Genomic DNA, 25,241 nt, shown 5'->3' on the forward strand with positions numbered 1-25,241 from the left:
TGTAAACGCACCCCCCCCAAAAGAAATTCATGAAACGCTGCTTTTTAATCATTCTGCGTCCCAAAAATCGGAATAAAAAGCGATCAAAAAAGGTCACGTGCCCGAAAATAGTACCAATAAAAACGTCAACTCATCCCGCAAAAAATAAGAGCTCACATGAATCGGTGGGTCAAAATACGGAAAAATTATAGCTCTCAATATGTGGTGATGCAAAAACTATTTTTACAATAAAAAGCGTCTTTTAGCGTGCGACAGCCACCAAACATAAAAACCGCCATTAATAGTAAATCAAACCCCCCGTTATCACCCCCTTAGTTAGGGAAAAATAATAAAATAAAAAAAAGTATTTATTTCCATTTTTCCATTACGGTTAGGGTTAGGGTTAGGGCTAGGGTTAGGGCTAGGGTTAGGGCTAGGGTTAGGGCTAGGGTTAGGGTTAGGGCTAGGGTTAGGGTTAGGGCTGAGATTAGGGTTAGGGGTGTGTTGGGGTTCGGGTTGGAGTTAGAATTGGGGGGTTTCCACTGTTTGGGCACATCAGGGGCTCTCCAAATGCAACATGGCGTCTGATTTCAAGTCCAACCAATTCTGAGTTGAAAAAGTCAAATGGTGCTCCTTCCCTTCCAAGCTCTGACATGCGCCCAAACAGTGTTTTAACCCACATGTAGGGTATCAGCTTACTCAGGACAAATTGCAAATCAATTTTTGGGGTCCAATTTTTCCTGTTACCCTTAGGAAAATAAAAAATTGGGGGCAAAAATATCATATTTGTGGAAAAAAATGATTTTTTTATTTTCACGTCCGAGCGTTATAAACTTCTGTGAAGCACTTGGGGGTTCAAAGTGCTCACCACACATCTAGATAAGTTCCGCGGGGGGTCTAGTGTCCAAAATGGGGTCACTTGTGGGGAGTTTCAATATTTTAGGTACATCAGGGGCTCTCCAAACGCACATGACACCCGCAGACCATTCCATCAAAGTCTGCATTCCAAAACGTCACTGCTTCCATTCCGAGCCCCGACGTGTGTCCATACAGTAGTTTTCTCCCACATATGGGGTGTCAGCGTACTCATGACAAATTGGACAACAACTTTTGCGGTCCAATTTCTCCTGTTACCCTTGGGAAAATGAAAAAATTGGGGACTAATTGATCATGTTTGTGGAAAAAATACGATTTTTTTATTTTCATGCCCGGGCATTATAAACTTCTGTGAAGCCCTTGGGGGTTCAAAGTGCTCACCACACATCTAGATAAGTTCCTTAGGGTGTCTAGTTTTCAAAATGGGGTCATTTGTGGGGGGTTTCCAGTGTTTAGGTACATTAGGGGCTCTCCAAAGGCAACATGACACCCGCAGACCATTCCATCAAAGTCTGCATTCCAAAACGTCACTACTTCCCTTCCGAGCCCCGACGTGTGTCCATACAGTAGTTTTCTCCCACATATGGGGCGTCAGCGTACTCAGGACAAATTGGACAACAACTTTTGGGGTCCAATTTCTCCTGGTACCCTTGGGAAAATAAAAAAATGGTGACTAAAAGATCATGTTTGTGGAAAAAATACAAATTTTTTATTTTCACGCCCGGGCGTTATAAACTTCTGTGAAGCACTGGGGGGTTCAAAGTGCTCACCACACATCTAGATAAGTTCCTTGGGGGGTCTAGTTTACAAAATGGTGTCATTTGTGGGGGTTTCCACTGTTTAGGTACATCAGGGGTTTTCCAATCGCGACATGGTGTCCGATCTCAATTCCAGCCAAAAATGTCAAATGCGCTGCTTCCCTTCCGAGCTCTGCCATGCGCCCAAATAGTGGTTTACCCCCACATGTGGGGTATCAGCATACTCAGGATAAATTGCACAATAACTTTTAGGGTCCTGTTACCCTTGGAAAAATAAGAATTGAGGGTGAAAAGATCATTTTTGTGGAAAAAATATGATTTTTTAATTGTACGGCTTTATGTTATAAACTACTGTGAAGCCCTTGGGGGTTCAAAGTTCTCACCACACATCTAGATAAGTTCCATAGGGGGTCTAGTTTCCAAAATGGTGTCATTTGTGGGGGGTTTCCACTGTTTTGGTACATCAGGGGTTTTCCAATCGCAACATGGTGTCCGATCTCAATTCCAGCCAAAACGTTAAATGGCGCTGCTTCCCTTCCGAGCTCTGCCATGTGCCCAAATAGTGGTTTACCCCCACATGTGGGGTATCAGCGTACTCAGGACAAATTGCACAATAACTATAAGGGTCCTGTTACCCTTGGGAATATAAAAATTGGGGTGAAAAGATCATTTTTGTGGAAAAAATATGATTTTTTAATTGTACCGCTGTACGTTATAAACTTCTGTAAAGCCCTTGTGGGTTCAAAGTTCTCACCACATATCTAGATAAGTTCCTTGGGGGGTCTAGTTTCCAAAATGGGGTCACTTGTAGGGGGTTTCCACTGTTTAGGTACATCAGGGACTCTCCAAACGTGACATGGCGTCCGATCTGAATTCCAGCCAATTTTGCATTGAAAAAGTCAAACGGCGCTCCTTCCATTCTGAGCTCTGCCATGCGCCGAAACAGTCGTTCCCCCCCACATATCAGGTATCAGCGTACTCAGGACAAATTGCACAATAACTTTTGCAGTCCAATTTCTCCTGTTACCCTTGGTAAAATAAAAAAAATTGAACCTGAAGTACTTTTTTTGTGAAAAAAAGTTAGATGTTCATTTTTTTTTAAATATTCAAAAAAATTCCTGTGACACACCTAAAGGGTTAATAAACTTCTTGAATGTGGTTTTGAGCACCTTAAGGGGTGCAGTTTTTAGAATGGTGTCACGTTTGGGTATTTTCTATCATATAGACCCCTCAAAGTGGCTTCAAATGTAGACCCCTCAAAGTGGCTTCAAATGTGATGTGGTCCGTAAAAATAAAATGGTGTTGTAAAAATGTGAAATCGCTGGTCAAATTTTAACCCTTATAACTTCCTAACAAAAAAAAATTTTGGTTCCAAAATTGTGCTGATGTAAAGTAAACATGTGGGAAATGTTAGTTATCAAGTTTTTTGTGTGCCATATCTCTGTGATTTAAGGGCATAAAAATTCAAAGTTGGAAAATTGCGACATTTTCAAAATTTTCGCCAAATTTCCGTTTTTCTCACAAATAAACGCAAGTTATTTGAATGAAATTTTACCACTAACATGAAGTACAATATGTCACGAGAAAACATTGTCAGAATCACCGGGATCCATGGAAGCGTTCCAGAGTTATGACCTCATAAAGGTACAGTGGTCAGAATTGTAAAAATTGGCCCGGTCATGAACGTGCAAACCACCCTTGGGGGTGAAGGGGTTAATAAACGATTGGTCAAACCCTGAAAACCAGAATTTTTCTGTAAATAAAGTAAAAAACATCTAGACACACAATCTCAAATCACCAGTATCAACGGGTTCTCTACTTTTTTTTACACCACGCGAAGACACAGATGACTGACAGCTATGCATAAAATTGTGACAAATTTTAAATTATGAACTGAATACATATACCAGATACTTGCTTATTCCTTTGCCATAGATTTACCTCGCATAGGAGAATTTTGAAATCCTTCCTTTTGTTTAGGTCAAGTCAACATAGCGACTTTGGCCATCACACAGGTTGAGTGGCCAATGATTCCTCTATGCTGTGCTTCATGATAGTGTTATGTAGGTAAATATTATCACTTTGTGAATTTGTGACCTGCAAAGTACTGCGATCAAAACAAGCTGGCTGCAAAAAAAAGTTGGAACCAGTTGGATTTTTGGCGACTTACTTGTTGGGGATCATGATACCTTGCTGGTCGCAAAATGACCCCTTTCACCTGCATCACGTTACGATGCAGCAGCACAGGGAGGTATTTGTCCACGTGACCTGCATCATGGTCAAAGTTGTCAGGTAGCATGCATATAAAATCATGTGTACAACCATAGAGGGACAAATTTATTAAGGATTTTTGTTTGCTGTTTTTGGCCTCCAAAACATACTTATAAAGCATTTGTGTTACTTTTTTATTCCTGATATGGCCTGATGATCCTGAGCTTCAAATTTTGGGCAGATGGTACTTTGTGGCGAGGCTGCACATCTCCTATAAGGAGGGGGCTTTGAAGAAAACAAAGTATTTAATATGCAATGCACTTGCTTCCTAATTAGCTCACAGTCCAAGTACAGATCTTCAATTTCCATAATGTAATATAGTCCAACTTGGAAAGTTGAGCCCAGTACCAGGCATATAAAAGATGTGCTAGATAATTAAAAGGGGTTCGCTTGTGGAGGTTAGCGTGAGCTGAGTGTGATCCATTAACTTTTTCTCCTTCAATCAAGGAAACAGAAGAACAACTTTAGATGGAAACATTTAGGTATATCTGTTATTTCTCCTTTTTTGTTTTATAACTGTTTTGCTTAATTGTGCCTCTTTCTTTTTCTCTTTTTATTAATCCTTTCCGACATCTGGCATAATAGTATGTCGATGTCGGGCTCTCTCGGCGCTGAGCCCATATCTTCTCCAGCACATGTCAGCTGTTTTGAACAGCTGACACGTGCCTCTAACAGCCGAGGGTGGAATCGCGATCCAACCACGGCTGTTAACTAGTTAAATGCCGCTGTCAATATCTGACAGCAGCATTTAACGTGCGCTTCCGGCAAGCACGCTGGAAATCCCACCCATTGGTGACCCCATCATGTGGTTGCGGGTCACCGATGGGTTGGCATGACAACCAGAGGTCTCCAGCAGGCCTCTATGGTTGTCACTGCCAGATTGCTATGAGTGCCAGCCAGTGGACGACGCTCATAACAAGTGAACAATTCTGATACATACAGGCAATTCAATCATCACCTGTATGTAACAGAGCCAATCGGATTATGGCAGCTTCAAGCCTCCCATAGATACTATTGAAGCATGCCAAAAGTAAAAACAAAAAATTTTTTAAAAATATTAAAAAAATAAAAAAATATAAACGTTCAAATCACCCCACTTTTGCTCCATTCAAAATAAAACAATAATTTAAAAAAATCAAACATACGCATGTTTGGTATCGCCGCATTCTGAATCGCCCGATCTATCAATTTAGAAAAATAATTAAACCGATAGCTATACGACGGAATGAGAAAAAAGGTCAAAATGACAGAACTACATTTTTTTGGTCACCGCAACATTGCATTCAAATGTAATAACGGGCAATCAAAAGATCATATCTGCACCAAAATGATATCATAAACCCCTTTACCCCCAAGGGTGGTTTGCACGTTAATGACGGGCCAGTTTTTTCAATTCTAACCACTATAACTTTATGAGGTAATAACTCTGGAACGCTTCCACGGATCCTGGTGATTCTGACATTGTTTTTCTCGTGACATATCGTACTTCATGTTAGTGGTAAAATTTCATTCATATAACTTGCATGTATTTGTGAAAAAAACGGAAATTTGGTGAAAATTTTCAAAAATTTAGCAATTTTCCAAATTTGAATTTTTATGCCTTTAAATCACAGAGATATGGCACACAAAAAACTTAATAAGTAACATTTTCCATATGTTTACTTTACATCAGCACAATTTTGGAACCAAAATTTTTTTGTTTGGAAGCTATAAGGGTTAAAAGTTGACCAGTGATTACTAGTGTTGAGCATTCCGATACTGCAATATCGGGTATCGGCCGATATTCGCGGTATCGGAATTCCGATACTGAGTTCCGATACTTTTAGTATATCGAATACCGGAATCGGAAGTTCCCATAAAGCAATGAGCCAGTTTGATTTTATACAGCCAATGAGGATCTTAAGAAGTGTGGGCACATCCTGTTAGAGCACGTTAGGCATGTAACTACTGGCATGGCTGTGATTGGCTGCTGAAATGATGTCATGATGCACTATAAAAGCCGCCACCGCCATTTTGGGTTCACTCTGCTGTGAATTCAGTTATGGATAGGACGCTGCTGTTCTGAGGGACAGTGTGACCTAGCGATTTGCTATATTGTGCTTTAACCAGGCTACTTTATCAACTGCTGTAGCTTTCTTTTGCCTTGCAGCGCTGTTCACGGCTGTCTGCGAGGTCTCTGTGTGTGAGTGCAGCTCACGCTGTAGTGTGTTCTGCAGCCAGCCACCTCCGGTTGTAGTCCACTCAGCGTGCGTCTCATACATTGTCCTTTTTTGCATTAGTGCTGCTCATTGTTCCAAATTTCTCCTATTAGTGTGGTTCCATCCGTATCCAGCTAGAATATTTGCAAACACTATATAGGAGTAGATAGAGGAGCCTTTCTGCTGGCTTGTGCCCTGCAGCTCCAGCCAGATTAGTATTAGCCTATTTTTTGGATCCTCATCTATTGCATTGTAGGTTACCTTCCTGCATTGTAATAGCTACAAAAAGTTTGTGATACTATTGGTTTTACATCTTTGGGCACATTCAGTGTCTTTTTGTGAAAAAAAAAAAGTTAATAAAGTTCACCAAACACTCCACTTTACAGTTGTGTAGGCCACATTAGCTCATATTAAAGTCTAGTCCACACTCTATAAAATTAGTGTTTCTTACACCTGTTAGCAGCTGTTCAGGAATAAGCACACTAAGCCCTTAGTACTTTTCTGCCTATCTTTATCAGTCTACCAAGATGAAGAAGGCAGGGAGTAAGGCACGTGGTCGTGGGAGTGGAGTTTCTGCAGGGAGAGGATGTGGGGATTCTGTGCCTGCTGCGAGCACTAGTGACTCAGCATCCCCCAATTTTACCAGGGAACAGTCCTTTATGCGCAGCTTTGTAGGAGCTCGCTGTACCCCACTGCTGCGGGACGAACAAATTGAAGCCGTTGTCAGATGGATGGCAGCTAACGCATCGACTTCAATTAGTTCCAGATCCTCTCAGGTCCAGAGCACTGAAGAGCACCCATCTGTCTCTTCACCACCTGCCAAATTGCCCAGGCAGTCAGAGAGCCCTGAACAGGAGCCATCTCTACTTCTATTCTCTGAATCTGTTGGCTTGGAAAGAGGGGGCCAGCCAAGCAGCATTCGAGAATTTGAAGAAGAGGTAGTATGCAGTGATGCGCAACAGCTTTGTCTCTCTGAATCTGAAGAGGCAGGTGGGCCAGTGCCTATGGTCAGCACACCTCAGTACGCATCAGATGATGAGACTCAGGTGCCACTTTCTGGTGCGCACTGTGCTGTCGAGACTACCCAGGAGAAGCAGTCGTTTGAAGAGGGTAGTGTAGATGATGAGGTCCTTGACCCATCATGGCGTGAGGTACAGGAAGGTGGTGGGAGCAGCTCTGAGGAAGAGATTCCCCAAATGGCCAAAAAACGAGTGAGAGGGAAGGGGCAGACTCGGTTGCCTGTAGCCTCCACTTCGGCACCCATTAGGAGCATGCCTCTTCCAAAACCCAAAACGGGCACTCCCAAGACTTGCAGTGCCTGGTTCTTTTTTGACACAGTTGCAGATGACATTTGCTTTCTCAAATGCAAGCTGTGTAATCAGAAAATGAAAAGAGGGAAAAGTGTCAGCAACCTCAATACCACAAATATGTGGAAACATGTGCGGAGCAAGCACGTGGTGGAGTTACAAAGACACACTGAAGACCTAGGCCAACCTACAGCGCCACCTACCACCTCTTCAGCTCATGTTGTAGCCTCTTCCTCCAGCTCACACACAGCTGGTTCGGCTTCCTCACAGGATCGCCATGGTAGAACATCTGGCACTGTTGTAGAGACACAGTGTCATTCCTCCCACAGCAAGACATTCCCTGTCATCCTCACACTCCCAGGCCAGTCTACAGCCATCGGTAGCACAGGCATGGGAGAAAAGGCACCCATACTCGGCAAACCACCCCCGAGCACAGGCTCTGAATGCTGGCATTGCAAAACTACTGTCCCTTGAAATGCTCTCATTCAGGCTGGTGGAGACTGACATCTTCCGTAACTTCATGGCATTGGCAGTCCCACAATACAATGTGCCCAGCAGCTTTTATTTCAGCAGGCAAGCTGTCCCTGCCCTGCAAAAGCATGTGAAGGGAAAAAATTAAACATGCGCTACTAAACGCCGTCAGTAGCAAGGTCCACCTGACTACTGATACGTGGACCAGTAACCATGGACAGGGACGATATACTTCCCTCACTGCCCATTGGGTAAATGTTGTGAAGCCGGGTACAGATCTTGAGAGTGGCGCTGTATGTGTTCTGCCAACTCCAAGGATTGCAGGAATCCAGTCTGTACACATTGACTCCTCCTCCTCATACTCCAGTTTCTCTGAATCAGCGCTGCAGGAGCCGTCACAGTCTACCTCCACATGGACCCGTGAATGCTAACCTGTTATGACCGATATGAGCACAGCCCTGGCTAAACGTCAACAGGCCGTATTGAAATTAATTTCCTTGGGGAATCAAAGCCACACAGCGCAGGCGCTCTGAAATGCCATCAAGCAGGAGAGCGACGTGTGAATTGTGCCAGTGAATCTCCAGCCAGGCATGGTAGTGTGTGACAATGGCCGAAATCTGGTGGCAGCTCTGGGCCTAGGCAACCTCACTCACATCCCATGTCTGGCACATGTGCTCAACTTGGTCGTGCAGAGTTGTTTGAGGAACTATCCGGATCTTGATGCACTGCTGCACAAGGTCCGCATAGAGTGTACTCACTTGTGGCGTTCCAGCATGGCAAGATTGCGCATTGCAGCTCTGCAGCGCCGATTCCGCCTTCCGGAACATCGCATCATATGTGACCTACCCACCAGGTGGAATTCAACGTTACATATGTTGGAGAGGTTGTGTGAGCAGCAGGCAGCAGTAATGGAGTACCAGCTGCATCAGGCGCAAACAATTCGCACTGCCTGCCGTTCACACTTCAGTACCACTGAGTGGGCCTCTATGAAGGACATCTGCCACGTTTTGCGTGCCTTCGATGATTCCACGCAGATGGCGAGTGCAGATGATGCACTAGTCAGCATGACTATCCCCCTTATCTGCCTGATTGAAAAAACACTGCAAGCACTAAGGGACGAGGTTGTGGAAGAGGTGGAGGATGAGGAGTCACAAATGCCATCTGCTTCTGGACAGTTTGCTCAGTGTGGTTCCTCACAAAGGCCTAGGCAGGGGACACTTTGTGAGGAGGATGAGGAGGAGTCAATGGAGGAGGAAGACATCTGTCCAGAGGAGAGAGGTACACAATGCTCTAGTAGTCAGTATGTAGAGCGAGGGTGGGGTGATGCAGAGCAGGCAGAGATGACGCCTCAAGCAGGGGACAGCATTTCTTGGCCAGTTGGCAGTCTGCAGCACATGGTTGATTTCATGCTGCACTGCATGAGAAACGACCGCCTCATCAACCACATTCTCAACACGGCTGATTATTGGGTGTACACCCTCCTAGATCCTCGCTACCGGGACAACTTACAAAGCCTCATAACACCGTTGAACCTGGAGCGTAAAATGCGGGAGTACCAAGACACACTGGTGCATTCCATCATGTTCTCCATTCCACCTGAGAACAGTGCTGCTAGTGCTTTACAAAGCAGCTCAGTGCGTCGAGGCAGTGAAGGAAACTCTGCACAAAGAGGGAGCTGAAGCAGCGCCTCAGCACAAGGCAAGACCAGTATGGCCCAAATGTGGCAAAGTTCTGTGTCCCAGCCACAAATGTCTACACCATCACAGACAGCTCCAGTCAGCAGGAGGCAACGTTTCCGTCAGATGGTGACAGACTACACGTCTTGCCCTCTCAGTGTTCTCCCACACGGTTCTTCCCCCTTCAAGTTTTGGGTCTCTAAGCTGGATACATGGCCAGAGCTTAGCGAGTATACATTGGAGATGCTGGCTTGCCCTGCTGCTAGTGTATTATTGGAACGCATCTTTAGTGCCGCAGGTGGTGAACTAACATACCGTCGCATGCGACTATCCTCCAATAACGTTGACCGGCTTACTTTTATGAAAATGAACAAGGTCTGGATCTCGCAGGAATTTGCCCGTCCTCTTTCAGGTTAAATAATTGGTTGGCAACAGTATCCAGGTCTCCTGTTGTGTTCATGTTTCTACCACCTGAACTGTAATCCCTGGGCTCCAACACCGCCAGTTGCTGCTCATAAGTGCCGTCTGCACCGTCAACATATGCTCCAGTGTTATTGGGGTTCAGTAACGTCAGCTGATCCCCTGCTGTGTGTCCGGCAATTTCTCCTGCTCTGTCCACATTCACACTACTACAGATATTAAACTTGCTCCAATTAGGCCTCTGCCTCCACTCTGTTTCTATTATTTAGCCTGGTCTCCAACACCGCCAGTTGCTGCTCAGAAGTGCCGTCTGCACAATCAACACTTGTTCCTGTGTTACTGGGGTTCAGTAACGTCAGCTGATCCCCTGCTGTGTGTCCGGCAATTTCTCCTGCTCTGTCCACATTCACACTACTACAGATATTAAACTTGCTCCAATTAGGCCTCTGGCTACACTCTGTTTCTACTGTAATCCCTAAAGACGACGACCCTGAAGACCACCCCGAAGACGACGACCCAGAAAATGACAACCCTGGAGACGACGACCCTGAAGACCACCCCGAAGAAGACCAAGAAGATGACCCTGAAGAGGATGATGAAGGAGAAAGTGTGGGAGAAGTAAAAAAGAAGGTGAAGAGCATGGAAGTAGTGAAACATAAATATCTGACAAAATGTAAAAAAGCTTAACATAGTCAATATCTTTGTAACTCCGAACGTCTTTAAAAAAAAATTATTCCTGCTATTCCATTTGATTGGGATAAACCGCTATGCCTTTAATGTCTCCTCCACCTCCCCCAATACATTCTACATTATTCTTAGTTGTTTTCCTTAATGTAGATTTAACCTACAAGGAAAGTAAGGGTTTATTTTCATTCCGATATTTGTGCCCCATTGACTTGCATTGGTTTCCGGTATCGGAATCGGCGATATCCGATATTTTTGGGGTATCGGTCCGATCCAATCCGATCCGATATTTCCCGATATCAGAAGGTATTGCTCAACACTAGTGATTATTCATTTTTACAACACCATTTTTTTTAGGGATGACATCACATGTGAAGTCACTTTGAGGGGTCTATATGAAAGAAAATACCCAAAAGTGATACCATTCTAAAAGCTGCACCCATGACGGTGTCAAAACCACATTCAAGAAGTTTATTAACCCTTCAGGAATTTTTTTAAAGGTTTTAAAAAATGAACATTTAACTTTTTTTCACCAAAAAATTAATTCAGGTCCATTTTTTTTATTTTACCAAGGGTAACAGAAGAAATTGGACTGCAAAAGTTATTGTGCAATTTGTCCAGAGTACGCTGATACCTGACATGTGGGGGGAAACACTGTTCCGGAGCATGGCAGAGCTCAAAAGGGAAAGAGCGCCATTTGACTTTTTCAGCGCAAAATTGGCTGGAATTGAGATCGGACGACATGTCACGTTTGGAGAGCCCTTGATGTGCCTAAAGAGTGGAAACCCCCACAAGTGACAACATTTTGTAAACTAGACCCCCTATGTAACTTATCTAGATGTGTGTTGAGCACTTTGAACCCCAAGTGCTTCATAGAAGGTTATAACGCCCGGGCGTGAAAATAAAAAAAATCATATTTTTTCCACAAACATGATCTTTTAGTTGCCAATTTTTTATTTTCACAAGGGTAACAGGAGAAATTGGACCCCAAAAGTTGTGCAACTTGTCCTGAGTATGCTGATACCCCATATGTGGGAGAAATTTACTGTATGGGTACACATCAGGGCTCGGAAGGGATGTAGTGATGTTTTGGAATGCAGACTGATGGAATGGTCTGCGGGTGTCATCTCACGTAGAGCAATAAAAATAAAAAAAATCATATTTTTTTCCACAAAAATGATATTTTTGCCCCCAATTTTTTATTTTCCCAAGGGTAACAGGAGAAAGTTGCTGTGCAATTTGTCCTGAGTAGGCTGATACCCCATATGTGGGGGTAAAGCACTGTTTGGGCGCATGGCAGAGCTTGGAAGGGAAGGAGCACCATTTGACTTTTTCAACTCGGAATTGACTGGAATTGAGTTCGCGCTGCTCCGAGGGTCTCAGGGAAGCATGCAGGGAGACCCCTCCCTGCGTTATTCTTCCCTATGCCCCCGGTACACTGCGATCATATTTGATCGCAGTGTGCCAGGGGTTAATGTGCCGGGACGGACCGTGCCGTGTGTCAGCTGTGATGATCAGCTGACACCCGGCCGTGATCAGCAGCGCTCCCCCCGTGAGCACCGCTGATCGCGCTGATGTACTATCCCGTCCCCGGTCATATGGGCCCGGGTACCATGGACGGGATATTACATCAGATGTTAGAAAGGGGTTAAAATGTCAGCTCAGCATTCAAAAAATAAGCCCTCACCCCACCCGAGATCATGAAAAATGGAGACGTTATGGGTATTGGAAAATGGCGCAATTTTTTTTTAAAGAAACTTTGGAATTTTTTTTCACCACTTAAGTAAAAAAGAACCTATATATGTTTGATGTCTATGAACTCATAATGCCTTGGATAATCATAATGGTATGTCGGTTTTAGCATTTCGTGAGCAAAGTTAAAAAAACAAGTGTGGGATTGCATTTTTTTTCCAATTTCACCGCTCTTGTAATTTTTTTTCATTTTCCAATACACTAAATGTTAAAACCAATGGTGTCGTTCAAACATACAACTCGTCCTGCAGAAAACAGGCCCTCACATGGACATTTTAACCAAAAAAGTATGGCTCTGGAAAGAAGGGGAGCAAAAAATGAAATTGCAAAACCAAAAATACCTCTGGCCGTTAAGGGTTAATAAGTTGGTCCGTGTATAAAGGATCCATAGCCTTAGGGAGAGCGTGTGGACATTTGGCTGTCAGATGACAGTGTATAATTAAGGGACTTATCACCCCATGTGTTTCATGAATGGAGGCAGTGTGTTGTGTAGCTGGAGTGTGGGGACTGTGTTGGAGTATTTTTTATTCTCACACTGCAACCTATAACATAGATTGAGCGCAATGCTGAGTGACGTGAGATAGATTAACAATTGCACCTCGCGTTACATGATGAGAAGTGTGTACATGACGGCACGCCTTGTTAATTAATACTATCACATACTACACTTGATAAGATATTGGCACCAGTAATTATACATTTTCCACACTATGTTCAATTTTAAGCACGCATTTACAAGTTTTCAGGGTTTTTTTATTGAGGCAACTTGGGATCAAAGCTATAGGATATGCTAAGGTAACATTAGGTCCCTAGCACTTTTAGGCACCCCAAGGCCCCTCTGCACATAAAAAGACTTCAGTATTATAAATACTACATGGTGCTATATATGGGAGGCACGATTATACATTTTCAAGATACACTTATACCACTTTGCAAATCTATAACTGTAAAGATAAATGATTCCAATTTGCTTTAATATAAAAAAGAAATAAAAGTAAAGTATGGTAAAGTGATTGAAAATGTTTTATGATTTTTTGCAAGTGTTACCTTGTTTTCTCTCATTTCTAAGCACTGAATGTTTGTAACCAGCGTATGTTATTATTATCTAGTCTTGGAGCTGCCCGTCTTCAAGCACCTGCATTCTACAATGTAAAATATTGTCTCCAAGGACTTGATACCTTAATCTACTAAGGGATTAGTTCTCACGGCCGCACATTTCTCTTGTGTTTTTGTCTTTTGTCTTTCAAGATTTTGCTTTTGATAAATGCTATCATTAAATCTTCCTGAACATGAATCCTTCACAGCTCTGATGGGATTTTTAAGAACGCAGCATAAAGTGAACAAAAAAATAACTTTTTTTTTTAGCATAGTCTTTTGTCTTTTTTTTACTTGCCATAGTTTTTGCAGGAATAAAGGACTGTCGGATTGTGATATATTGTGAAAATTATGTCTGAGGTTCTCAGTTAAAAATAATAGTTCAAAATTCACAGCTTTGTCAAAGAAAATGTGACAGAGTATTCAAACAGTTCTATCTGTGAGGTGTCGAGTTCCCACCGCTGCACAGGGGGAATTTCGAACCATGTCTGCTGCAGTCCATTCTCTTCCAGCCACAGTGGAGCCTGCTCAGCAGTTATGTCGGTCCCAGCATCTGGCTCAAGCAGATACTGTGCATTTGTTTACAGCTGCCGTTCCAGGCTCAGCCTTTGTAACCAGCATTGATCAGCGGTGAGCAGACATTACAGGGACTAAGTCCTGCTTTTCTTCTACTGAGCATGCCCACAGGACGACCTCTCATTGGAGGTCAGGGGTCACATGCTAAGGTCCTGTAGTGGTTCCTACTAGGAAAGTCCCTGAAGCTGGCAACTATAAAAGGTACGCATGGCTGCCCCGCCATGCGCTAGTATAAAACTTTAATTGTGTATGTGTGGATGTTCTGTATGTTTGGTATCTGGTGAAAGCTCCTTAAGAATACCTCCCTGGTGTTGTTGCATGTTTTGAGTGTTTGAGCTAACTAGCGCCAGATTGTGCCTTCCAGCACTAGCACGAATATACTGTGTAAAGCCAGCAGCGACCGCCAGTGCGGCACCGTATGCACTTAATGTGGTAATTGCTTAATTAGGTGTGTCCTAACAACCGGTCACTGTAGGGTGGGAATTCCCACTTGGACTTAGCATCTGTCTCACGGCGTCCTCAGGCACGGGCCCAAAAGCCATCGAGGGTCAGAGCGAGTCCAATCACCAGTATAGTGGGGGTGAATCATAGAGATCCCTGTTGTGAGTTCATTTTCCCCTTCGTCACTGAGGTCTGGTGAACTCCCTATTCTGGTAAAGGAAGGTAATGAGCCTGATTATCAGGCACCTGAGCCTAATGAGGATGACTGGCTGAGTGGAGTCACTGACTGGATATAAGGCTGCCGACGCCCTTCTGCCCTGCGGGTGATTTCTCTGTGGACTTCTAGGACACCAGTCTGATTCCTGCTCCTCTAAAGCTAAGTTCTCTGCTTTGCCTGTTAGCATTTGTGTTTTGTTTTTGTTTTCCTTGCTTTTCTGGATTCTGCCATTCCCTGCTGGGGTGAGCTGAATCTCCTTTTGCCGGTTGCTCTGTCTTCAGAATATTCCTGAGTACTGACATAGCTTTTTTGAAGCTTAGCGTCTTCAGGGCCTTTTTCACTGTCAGTCTGTTGGCTCTTATTTTCATAGGGTTTTTCACGGATTGCAGACAGCAGCCTTCCTGTCCTTTCCTGTCTAGTTAGCTTGGGCCCCGTCTTTGCTCAGTCTATCTTTCTGTCTGTGTTAGTGTTTTCATCTTGCTTCACCGTCATTATATGTTGGGGGCTGCCTATTAATTTGGGGTCTGCTCTGGGGCAGTTAAGATTTCCACTTTCTTTCTTTAGGCCTATTTAATTCTCCGTCTGTGATCGAGGGGTCTAGGGCATCGTAGGAACCCCCCACGGCTACTGTTAGTTGTGATAGGATCAGGGGTCTGCAATCCGATAGCTGCCAACCTCTCTGGTTTTCTGGACTTAGCTAGCATTTCTGTTTTTGCCTCCTACGGTGACTCAATCATAACAGAATCACCCGCCATACCGCAGATCCTAGGGTACTCAATAGCAGGAAAGAATTGTGTTAAAAAAAAAAAAAAAAAGTGTGTGTATATTCTTTCCTCTATATCTCTGAGGCTGTAGGGGGAATTTTTTTTTCTCTCAATGGAGATAAAGCAATTGTCTGATCGTATGGAGCAGCTCGCTGCGGAAGTGCGGGGAATTTCCGCCTACCTTGCTCATTCGCATGCTGTTGAACCAAAGATCCCTACACCTGATGTATTTTTTGGGGATCGATCTAAATTTTTGAGTTTCAAAAATAATTATAAATTATTTTTTGCCTTGAAGCCTAACTCATCAGGGAGCTCCGCGCAGCAGGTTAAAATTGTCATCTCTTTGCTGCGTGGCGATCCCCAGGATTGGGCGTTTTCTTTGAAACCAGATGATCCTATTCTGACTAATGTGAACGCATTCTTTCAAGCTTTGGGGTTGTTGTATGACGAACCTAATGCTATTGATCAGGCTGAAAAGACCCTGTTGGCATTGAACCAGGGTCGAGATTCTGCAGCGTTGTACTGTCAAAAGTTCCGAAAGTGGGCGGTCCTTACTACCTGGAATGATAATGCCTTGGCTGCTCTCTTTCGGAAGGGTTTGTCAGAAGCCGTAAAAGATACTATGGTGGGATTTCCTGTTCCCTCTGGTCTGGACGATTTTATGTCATTAGCCATTCAGGTTGATCGGCGTTTACGTGAACGCAGGATTGCACGAGAGGTGTTGCCACCGGTTGAACAGACGTCTGAACCTATGCAATGTGATAGAGTTTTGTTTAAGGCGCAACGTCAGGAGTTCAGAAGGCGTAATAAGCTGTGTTTTTTCTGTGGAGATGCCTCGCATATTATTTCTGTTTGTCCTAAACGAGAGAAACGCTTTGCACACACGTTTTCTGTTGGTGGTGTTCAACCTAAGTTTCTTCTGGCAATTACTCTGATCTGCTCCCTGTCCACATTTTCCGCCAAGGCTTTTGTGGATTCGGGAGCAGCGCTAAACCTAATGGACTTGGATTTTGCTAAACATTGTAGATTTCCGATGACACCTCTGCAGACGCCTATCCCTTTGAGGGGGATTGATGCTACTCCTTTGGCTAAAAATAAACCTCAGTTTTGGACTTAGGTGGTCATGCGGGTCGCCCCAGACCATCAAGAAAATTGCAGATTTTTAGTGTTGCATGGTCTGCATGATGCCGTTGTTCTGGGGTTTCCCTGGTTGCAAATTCATAATCCAGTTTTGGATTGGAAATCTGTGTCTGTGGTGAGTTGGGGTTGTCGGTGTGCCTTTAGTGAGGCTCCGGTTTTTTCCACCTCTCCTCAGTCGCATGATGTTCCTGACTATTTGGCGGACTTTTATGATGTATTTAGTGAGAATGAGTCTGCGTCCTTGCCTCCTCATAGGAGTTATGACTGTGCAATTGAACTAAGCCCGGGGTGTAAATTTCCCAAGGGTCGGCTCTTCAATTTATCTGTACCCGAGCACGAGGCTATGCGGTCCTATATTAAGGAGGCGTTGGAGAAGGGTCATATTAGACCCTCCTCTTCACCCTTAGGTGCCGGGTTTTTTTTGTGGCCAAAAAGGATGGTTCTTTAAGGCCTTGTATTGATTATCGTGCCCTCAATAAAATTACTATTAAATATCAGTATCCGTTACCCCTGATTTCGGATCTATTCTCTAGAGTTAGAGGTGCTTGCTGGTTTACCAAGCTTGACCTCAGGGGGGCGTATAATCTTATCCGCATTAAGCAGGGGGATGAATGGAAGACGGCGTTTAATACTCCGGAGGGACATTTTGAGTACCTGGTGATGCCTTTTGGGCTCACTAATGCCCCTTCTGTCTTCCAGTGCTTCATGAACGATATTTTCCGAGACTTTGTCGATAAATTTTTGATTATCTATCTGGATGATATTTTGATCTTCTCCAAGGATTGGGATTCTCATGTGGAACATATTCGGACTGTGTTCCAGATCTTGAGGGAGAATTCCCTGTATGTCAAAGGATCGAAATGTCTTTTTGGAGTACAGAGGATTTCATTTTTCGGATTTATTTTGTCTCCGTCAACTACTGAAATGGACCCGGCCAAGGTACAGGCCATTTATGATTGGGTTCAGCCCACTTCTTTGAAGGCCCTCCAGAAGTTTTTGGGTTTTGCTAATTTTTATCGGAAATTTATAGCAAAATTTTCTAGTATTGCCAAGCCATTGACTGATCTGACTAAGAAGGGTGCTGATGTGTTGAATTAGTCTCCGGAGGCTGTTGCTTCCTTTCAGGAGCTGAAGCGAAGATTTACCTCCCCCCGGTTTTGCGGCAACCTGATGTCTCACTCCCGTTCCAGGTAGAGGTGGATGCTTCTGAGATTGGTGCAGGAGCTGTTTTGTCCCAAAAGGATCCTGTAACATCTAAAATGAATCCCTGTGCTTTCTTTTCCCGAAAGTTCTCTCCATCTGAACGTAACTATGATGTGGGGAATCGGGAACTGTTGGCCATGAAATGGGCATTTGAGGAGTGGAGACATTGGTTGGAGGGAGCTAAACTTCAAGTTGTGGTCCTCACTGACCACAAGAATTTGATTTACCTAGAGTCGGCTAAACGCTTGAACCCTAGACAGGCTAGGTGGGCCTTGTTTTTTACACGTTTTGATTTTGTGGTCTCTTTTCTTCCTGGAACTAAGAAAGTCAAGGCAGACGCCCTCTCTAGGAGTTTCTTTGCTGATTCTCCTGTGGTGACCAAGCCTGCTACCATCTTAGGCGAAGGGGTAGTTCTTTCTGCCATCTCGCCCGATTTGAGACTTGCTCTGCAAGAGTTCCAGGAGGACAAACCTGAGCGTTGTCCCAGTGGAAAGTTGTATGTTCCTGACCAGTGGAAGAAGAGAGTGATGTCTGAAGTTCATTGCTCTGCATTGGCTGGTCATCCAGGTATTTTTGGTACTAGAGATCTGGTGAGTCGCTCTTTTTGGTGGCCCACCTTGTCTCATGATGTCAGGAATTTTGTGCAGTCCTGTGGGACTTGCTCCCGGTCTAAATCTTGTTCTCGCTCTAGCGGGTTGTTGATGCCTTTGCCGGTCCCCAGGAGGCCATGGACCCATATTTCAATGGATTTCATCTCTGATATGCCGGTCTCTCAAAGAATGACTGTTATTTGGGTGATTTGTGATAGGTTCTCTAAGATGGTTCATCTTGTACCACTCCCTAAGTTGCCATCTTCCTCTGAGTTGGTGCCCCTGTTTTTGCAACAGGTGGTTCGCTTACACGGGATTCCTGAGAACATTGTATCTGACGGAGGAGTTCAGTTTGTGTCTAGATTTTGGAGGACTTTCTGTTCCAAGCTGGCAATTCAGTTGTCCTTCTCTGCTTTTCACCCTCAGACCAATGGGCAGACAGAGAGAACAAACCAGACCTTGGAGTCGTATTTGAGATGTTTTATTTCCGCTGATCAGGATGATTAGGTTTCATTTTTGCCCTTGGCCGAATTTGCTTTAAATAATAGAGCTAGTTCTGCCACTTTGATGTCACCTTTTTTTTGTAACTTTGGGTTTCATCCTCGATTTTCTTCAGGGCAGGTGGAGCCTTCTGCCTGCCCAGGTGTTGACACTGTGGTGGAGAGAATGCACCAGATCTGGGACCAAGTGGTGGATAAGTTATCTCTCTCCCAGGAAAAGGCCCAGCGGTTTTCCAATCGACATAGGACCATTGGTCCCCAGTTTAAGATTGGTGATATGGTGTGGTTATCATCAAAAAATATTGCTATGAAGGTGGCTTCTCCTAAGTTTAAGCCTAGATTTATTGGACCTTACAAGATTTTGGAGATTATTAATCCGGTCTCTTTTCGTTTGGCTCTTCCTGTCACATTTAAAATCCATAATGTGTTCCATAAGTCCTTGTTGAAGAGGTTTGTTGAACCAGTTGTTCCTGGGGTGGCACCTCCAGACCCTGTATTGGTTGAAGGTAACATGGAATATGAGGTAGAGAAAATACTGGATTCCCGTCTGGCTAGACGGATACTCCAGTATTTGGTTAAGTGGAAGGGTTATGGTCAGGAGGATAATTCCTGGGTCTCTGCCTCTGATATTCATGCCAAAAGATTGGTGCATGCCTTTCATCGGGCTCACCCTGATCGCCCTGGTGGCGTGGTTGAGGGTTCGGTGACCCCTCCTCAAGGGGGAGGTACTGTTGTGAGTTCATTTTCCCCTTCGTCACTGAGGTCTGGTGAACTCCCTATTCTGGGAAAAGGAAGGTAATGAGCCTGATTATCAGGCACCTGAGCCTAATGAGGATGACTGGCTGAGTGGAGTCACTGACTGGATATAAGGCTGCCGACGCCCTTCTGCCCTGTGGGTGATTTCTCTGTGGACTTCTAGGACACCAGTCTGATTCCTGCTCCTCTAAAGCTAAGTTCTCTGCTTTGCCTGTTAGCATTTGTGTTTTGTTTTTGTTTTCCTTGCTTTTCTGGATTCTGCCATTCCCTGCTGGGGTGAGCTGAATCTCCTTTTGCCGGTTGCTCTGTCTTCAGAATATTCCTGAGTACTGACATAGCTTTTTTGAAGCCTAGCGTCTTCAGGGCCTTTTTCACTGTCAGTCTGTTGGCTCTTATTTTCAAAGGGTTTTTCACGGATTGCAGACAGCAGCCTTCCTGTCCTTTCCTATCTAGTTAGCTTGGGCCCCATCTTTGCTCAGTCTATCTTTCCGTCTGTGTTAGTGTTTTCATCTTGCTTCACCGTCATTATATGTTGAGGGCTGCCTATTGCTTTGGGGTCTGCTCTGGGGCAGTTTAGATATCCCCTTTCTTTCTTTAGGCCTATTTAATTCTCCGGCTGTGATCGAGGGGTCTAGGGCATCGTAGGAACCCCCCACAGCTACTGTTAGTTGTGATAGGATCAGGGGTCTGCAATCCGATAGCTGCCAACCTCTCTGGTTTTCTGGACTTAGCTAGCATTTCTGTTTTTGCCTCCTACGGTTACTTAATCATAACAGATCCCACTAGCATCTACCAGCTTCACCCTGTGACTGCTAACAGGGCACAGCATTCATTTAGCAACTCTGTGAAGCAACAGCGTTCGCTTCTACTCACACTGGGTGAGGTTATCCCACATGTGAGCAAGAGTTCATCCACCAAATTGTTCACCATTACTCAGCAGCCTTATATCTCCCTTTATAATATTTGGTGCGCTCTGCCAGCCCTAACACTATCATAACTAGTTAATAAATTGCATAGTGTAGCATGGAGACTATGTCAGTGGCGGCCACTGAAAACCTGGTGCCCATGTGCAAGAACCAAGCTATATATATATATATATATATATATATATATATATACTGCGTATATATATATACACTCTATATATATATTTATAAATATATATATACAGTTGTGCTCAGAAGTTTACATACCACGGCAGAATTTTTCCTTTCTTGGCCTTTTTTCAGAGAATATGAATGATAACACAAAAACTTTTTCTCCGCTCATGGTTAGAGGTTGGGTAAAGCCATTTATTCTCAAACTACTGTGTTTTCTCTTTTTAAATTATAATGGCAACCCATAACATACAAATAACCCTGATTAAAAGTTCACATACCCCATTTCTTAATACCGTGTGTTGCCCCCTTTAATGTCAATGACAGCTTGAAGTCTTTTGTGGTAGTTGTGGATGAGGTTCTTTATTTTCTCAGATGATAAGCTGCCCACTCTTCTTGGTGAATGTTGCTGAATGTCCAACATCAACATATGCAAATTTTTCCACCTCCCTAACTGGGCTGCCTCCCCCCACAGGGCCCGGGTTACCACCTGGCGCACGCACCCGTGCAAGTGCCGTTGCCCTGGACAGGTGGGAGGGCACACTCTTTGGCAACGGCACTGGCACAAGGTCCCTCATAGTAGAATCAAGTGTCTCTGACAGTGGGGGTGCACACCCGCCGTCAGACACACCGGCGTACTATGAGGGGCCCTGTGACAGTGCCGTCGCCAACGAGTGGGCCCCCTACTTGCTCAGGATCACAGCACTTGCAGAGTTGAAATACTTACCTCTCCCTGCTCCACTACCGTGACTTCTTCCACGTTTCCTGACAGTGACATTCTGGTCAGAGAGCGCGATGACATCACGTCTGTACGCCCTCTGCCGAAACAGTCCAAGTGCACTGAGATGGAAGATGGGGACGACGAGGAGTCCAGACTAGTACAGGGATTCCCTAGTGAGGAGACTTATTTAATTGTTTTCAATGTTGTGACAGCTATTTTTGTGGAGCACAATGCTCTGGAGAATGATATATGAGGCCCACTATACACTGGAGCATTCCAAAGGTGGACATCAGACACTGGAGCAGCATTTACAGGGCCCATTATGCACAGGAGCATTAGAAATGGGGCACATTATATGTGGAGCATTATTTGGGCCCATAAGACAGTGCAGCTTCATCCATGGGGCCCAACATATACTGTAGCATTATGTGGAGCTCATCATATACTGTTTCAAACATTATATGGGACCAATGATTCAGTATGGAGAAATATATGGGCCTCATTACTCTGTATAGCGCACTATGCGGTGGCAATAATACTGTATGGAGTAATATACTGTCCATTTTTGGAGCTATTGGAGAATTTAAAATGGATATAAGTCATGAGATGTAAGAAGTTAAGTATTTTTCATTGTACTATACTGCTATTTCTCTGCCGTATCAGAGGATCATGAATTGTGGCATGTATTAAAGGAGCCCATTGACACTCGTGGCCCTGGGCCCACGAAAATCTGGAGACAGCCCTACCCCCCCCTGACAACTTTAGCCAAATAACCCCCTGTTTTCAATGCCTAACTATTATTATAAAGTAAATTAAGGTTGACAAGCTTAAGTAATAAGAATTGATGTTTTTGGCATTAAAATGGGCACTGTGTGTTTCCTGTCCTCCACTTCCTGTCAACCTTGGTTCCCCATTGACTTGCATTTGGTTTTGTGTTTCAGTCGGTCTTCGACTTTTCACGATAATTGGCCTATTTCGTTCGACCCGACTTTTGAGAAAGTCGGGTTTCATGAAACCCGACTCGACCTGAAAAAAGGCAAAGTCGCTCATCTCTACTACTCACCTTTTCCCATTGTCCCATGTCGCATGGGGTCCCTTTCTACAGCCAGCTCAGGAGCCGGCAGCTGACTTCAGCATCCATGCCATGATGCATACCTTTCCTGGGCTAAAAGCCTACAAAGTTAAAAGGCAGGTAGGCTCCAGCGCTAGTTAAGAGCAGACTTAGGCTGATGGGAGGAGGGCTTGGTCAGATAAGGAGGCAATCAACACCTACAAAAAAATTCCAAACAGAATAAAGCAAATCAATAAATCTGCAATCAATCTGTACGACTGCAGACATATGGATCCCCCCAGTCCAAGCACTATGCACTGTGAGGATTTGCCGGGTTCCAATCCGTGACTGTAGAGTATGTACGAGATATGCATACACCCGGACATGTATGTACGAGTTATATTGTACTGAGCCGAGGGCAAGCCCCGACCAGTGATGCAGCTGACCAGTGGGCATGTCTGACTAGATGGTGTGGTCTTGCTCCATACATGTGTATGGAGAGCGAGGACGTGCCCACTGTCCTGGATTACTGGATTATGCATAACTCATACATACCCTATAGTCATGGGTCAGAAACGGGTCCATAACACAATGTCAGCTCTCGATTGTAAGAAGGAAACTCTTAAAGAGCTCCATCAACGTAAAAATAAAAATATTACGGGTCTCAAATTTTTTTAAATAATTTTTGAGTTTTTTTCATCACCTAAAAAAACAAACAAAAAAACCCAATACGAGTTAAATATCACCATGATAGTACTGATCTGGAGAACCATGTTGCTACAATATGAACAAAATAAAAACAAACAAAAAAAAGATTGAATTGCGATTTTTTGTCTTTTCACTCCATGTAGAATAAATGTTGACCTTCTAAACTACAACTCGGCCCTCACACAGCTATGCTGATGGAAAAATAAAAACATTATAGCTTTTTTAATTAGGGAAGGTAAAAAAAATGAAAATTGGCTGCAGCAGGAAGGGGTTAAATAAATTCCCTCAACTCTATTAATCATATTTATAGCTGCAGCTCTATAATAACCAATCCACTGTCTTTGAATTATTTTTGCGTTACATAAAGCTGCTCCATGAATTACCCCGAGGCTGTCATTTTATTGCATTTTTAAGTTGTAAATTTCAGAATCACGTATGGTATTGTCCATATATGTCAACCGCGAATCCCACCTGCACATGCTCGATTACATTAATAAGCTGACATTTATAAGTTGACAAGGTTTACGGCATATTATCTCCAAGCCTTGTCTACCTTTTCTTGTTTACCGATGATAATTCTTATTAATTGCAATAAGATGTGACAAAAGGAGCGAAAGATAATTAGTAAAATAAAAGGACTTATATTAATAATTCAAGTTTGATAAGTAAATATATTAAGAGATTGTTATCTCGGTCGTCACGTCTCAGTGCTTTTAGAATTATTTTCAAGTACTGAGTTTTGCCGTCATCTATGTATTTTCTGCAACTGTTGTAAAAAGTAGAGATGAGCAAATATTTCAATGTTCAATTTGGATTATGTTTGCCGAATTTACAATATTTGCCCATTAGTTCGTCGAATATTCTCCAATAATAACCAAACGCCATTCACATCAGTGGGAGGCAAAAACACCACCTTATAATGTCCCCAAATGCTACTGAGGGACAGATCCAAGGAAAGTGGCCTCAATTCAGGCACAGTAAAGATTTTAGCATGGCACTGCAGTAATCAGCAAGGTATGAGGTATCAGGGTATGGGACAGCATTGTGAGGCAATGGCTCGTGTTACAGCTAGGGGGCGCTGTATGTGCTCCTCAGAATAGGCACAGAGGCATATTGAGACCATAGGACGGCATGGCAGTCTCAGGCATATCTGTGATTATGATGGTGAGACAGTGACCAGAATGATTGTAAATGGCCGGTATGTGTCGCAGAGGTCCTCTGTGCTGTAAGCCCGAAATAATGTTGCTGGGCCGGGACTCGTAGTTCAATGAATTTTGCTAAGTTTATAATAAGGGGGCTATAGGGTTAGTCGGAGAGCTGGGTGGGAATGACTAGCCACACATACATCGCCCACCTATGGGGTGATTTGAGCTATATAATGTGACTGAGGTCTGGTCACATGGCCCGAGTGCATGGACCTGAATGGTCAGTGTGTAAGGTCCTGAAGGTGGAACGTCCTGTGTGTGGATTGGATTCCTGGAAACACGGGATGAGGCCATGGACCTGCAGAGCCTGTGACAGCTACTGCGTTGAGGAAGCTACCATCCTGCTGAGGATCTGGACTGTCGAGTGGCCTGGTAAGGAAGGCACTGTCCAAGATGGTGATCCCAGATAGGCACATTCCTCGGGGACCTAGGACTGATGAGGAGTCAGCATGGGGAGCAGGAGCTCCTGGAAGTAAACCCACAGTATGTTATGCACTGACAAAGGTCAGTTAATGAACTGTGCTGTCACCCACGGGAACTGGACGGAGTATGGTCCAGCGTGTTTAGAGACCACAAACTTAATGTTATGGTCCAGTGATGTATGTAAAGGACTGTTCGTGGTACAGTTCATGATTGCATAATAAACCGCATGGACTTATCTATGTCAGAAAATTGTTACCATGTGCCTTCATCCTGTTGCCAAGCGAGTGTCACCCAACACACTCAGTAAGCGCTGTCTTACAGCATTTACAGCTTTCAATTCACACTAAGATGAGGTGGGTGAG

This window comes from Dendrobates tinctorius, unplaced genomic scaffold (genome assembly GCF_039654945.1).
Source record: "Dendrobates tinctorius isolate UK_male_01 unplaced genomic scaffold, ASM3965494v1 ptg000086l, whole genome shotgun sequence".
NCBI lineage: Eukaryota > Metazoa > Chordata > Amphibia > Anura > Dendrobatidae > Dendrobates > Dendrobates tinctorius.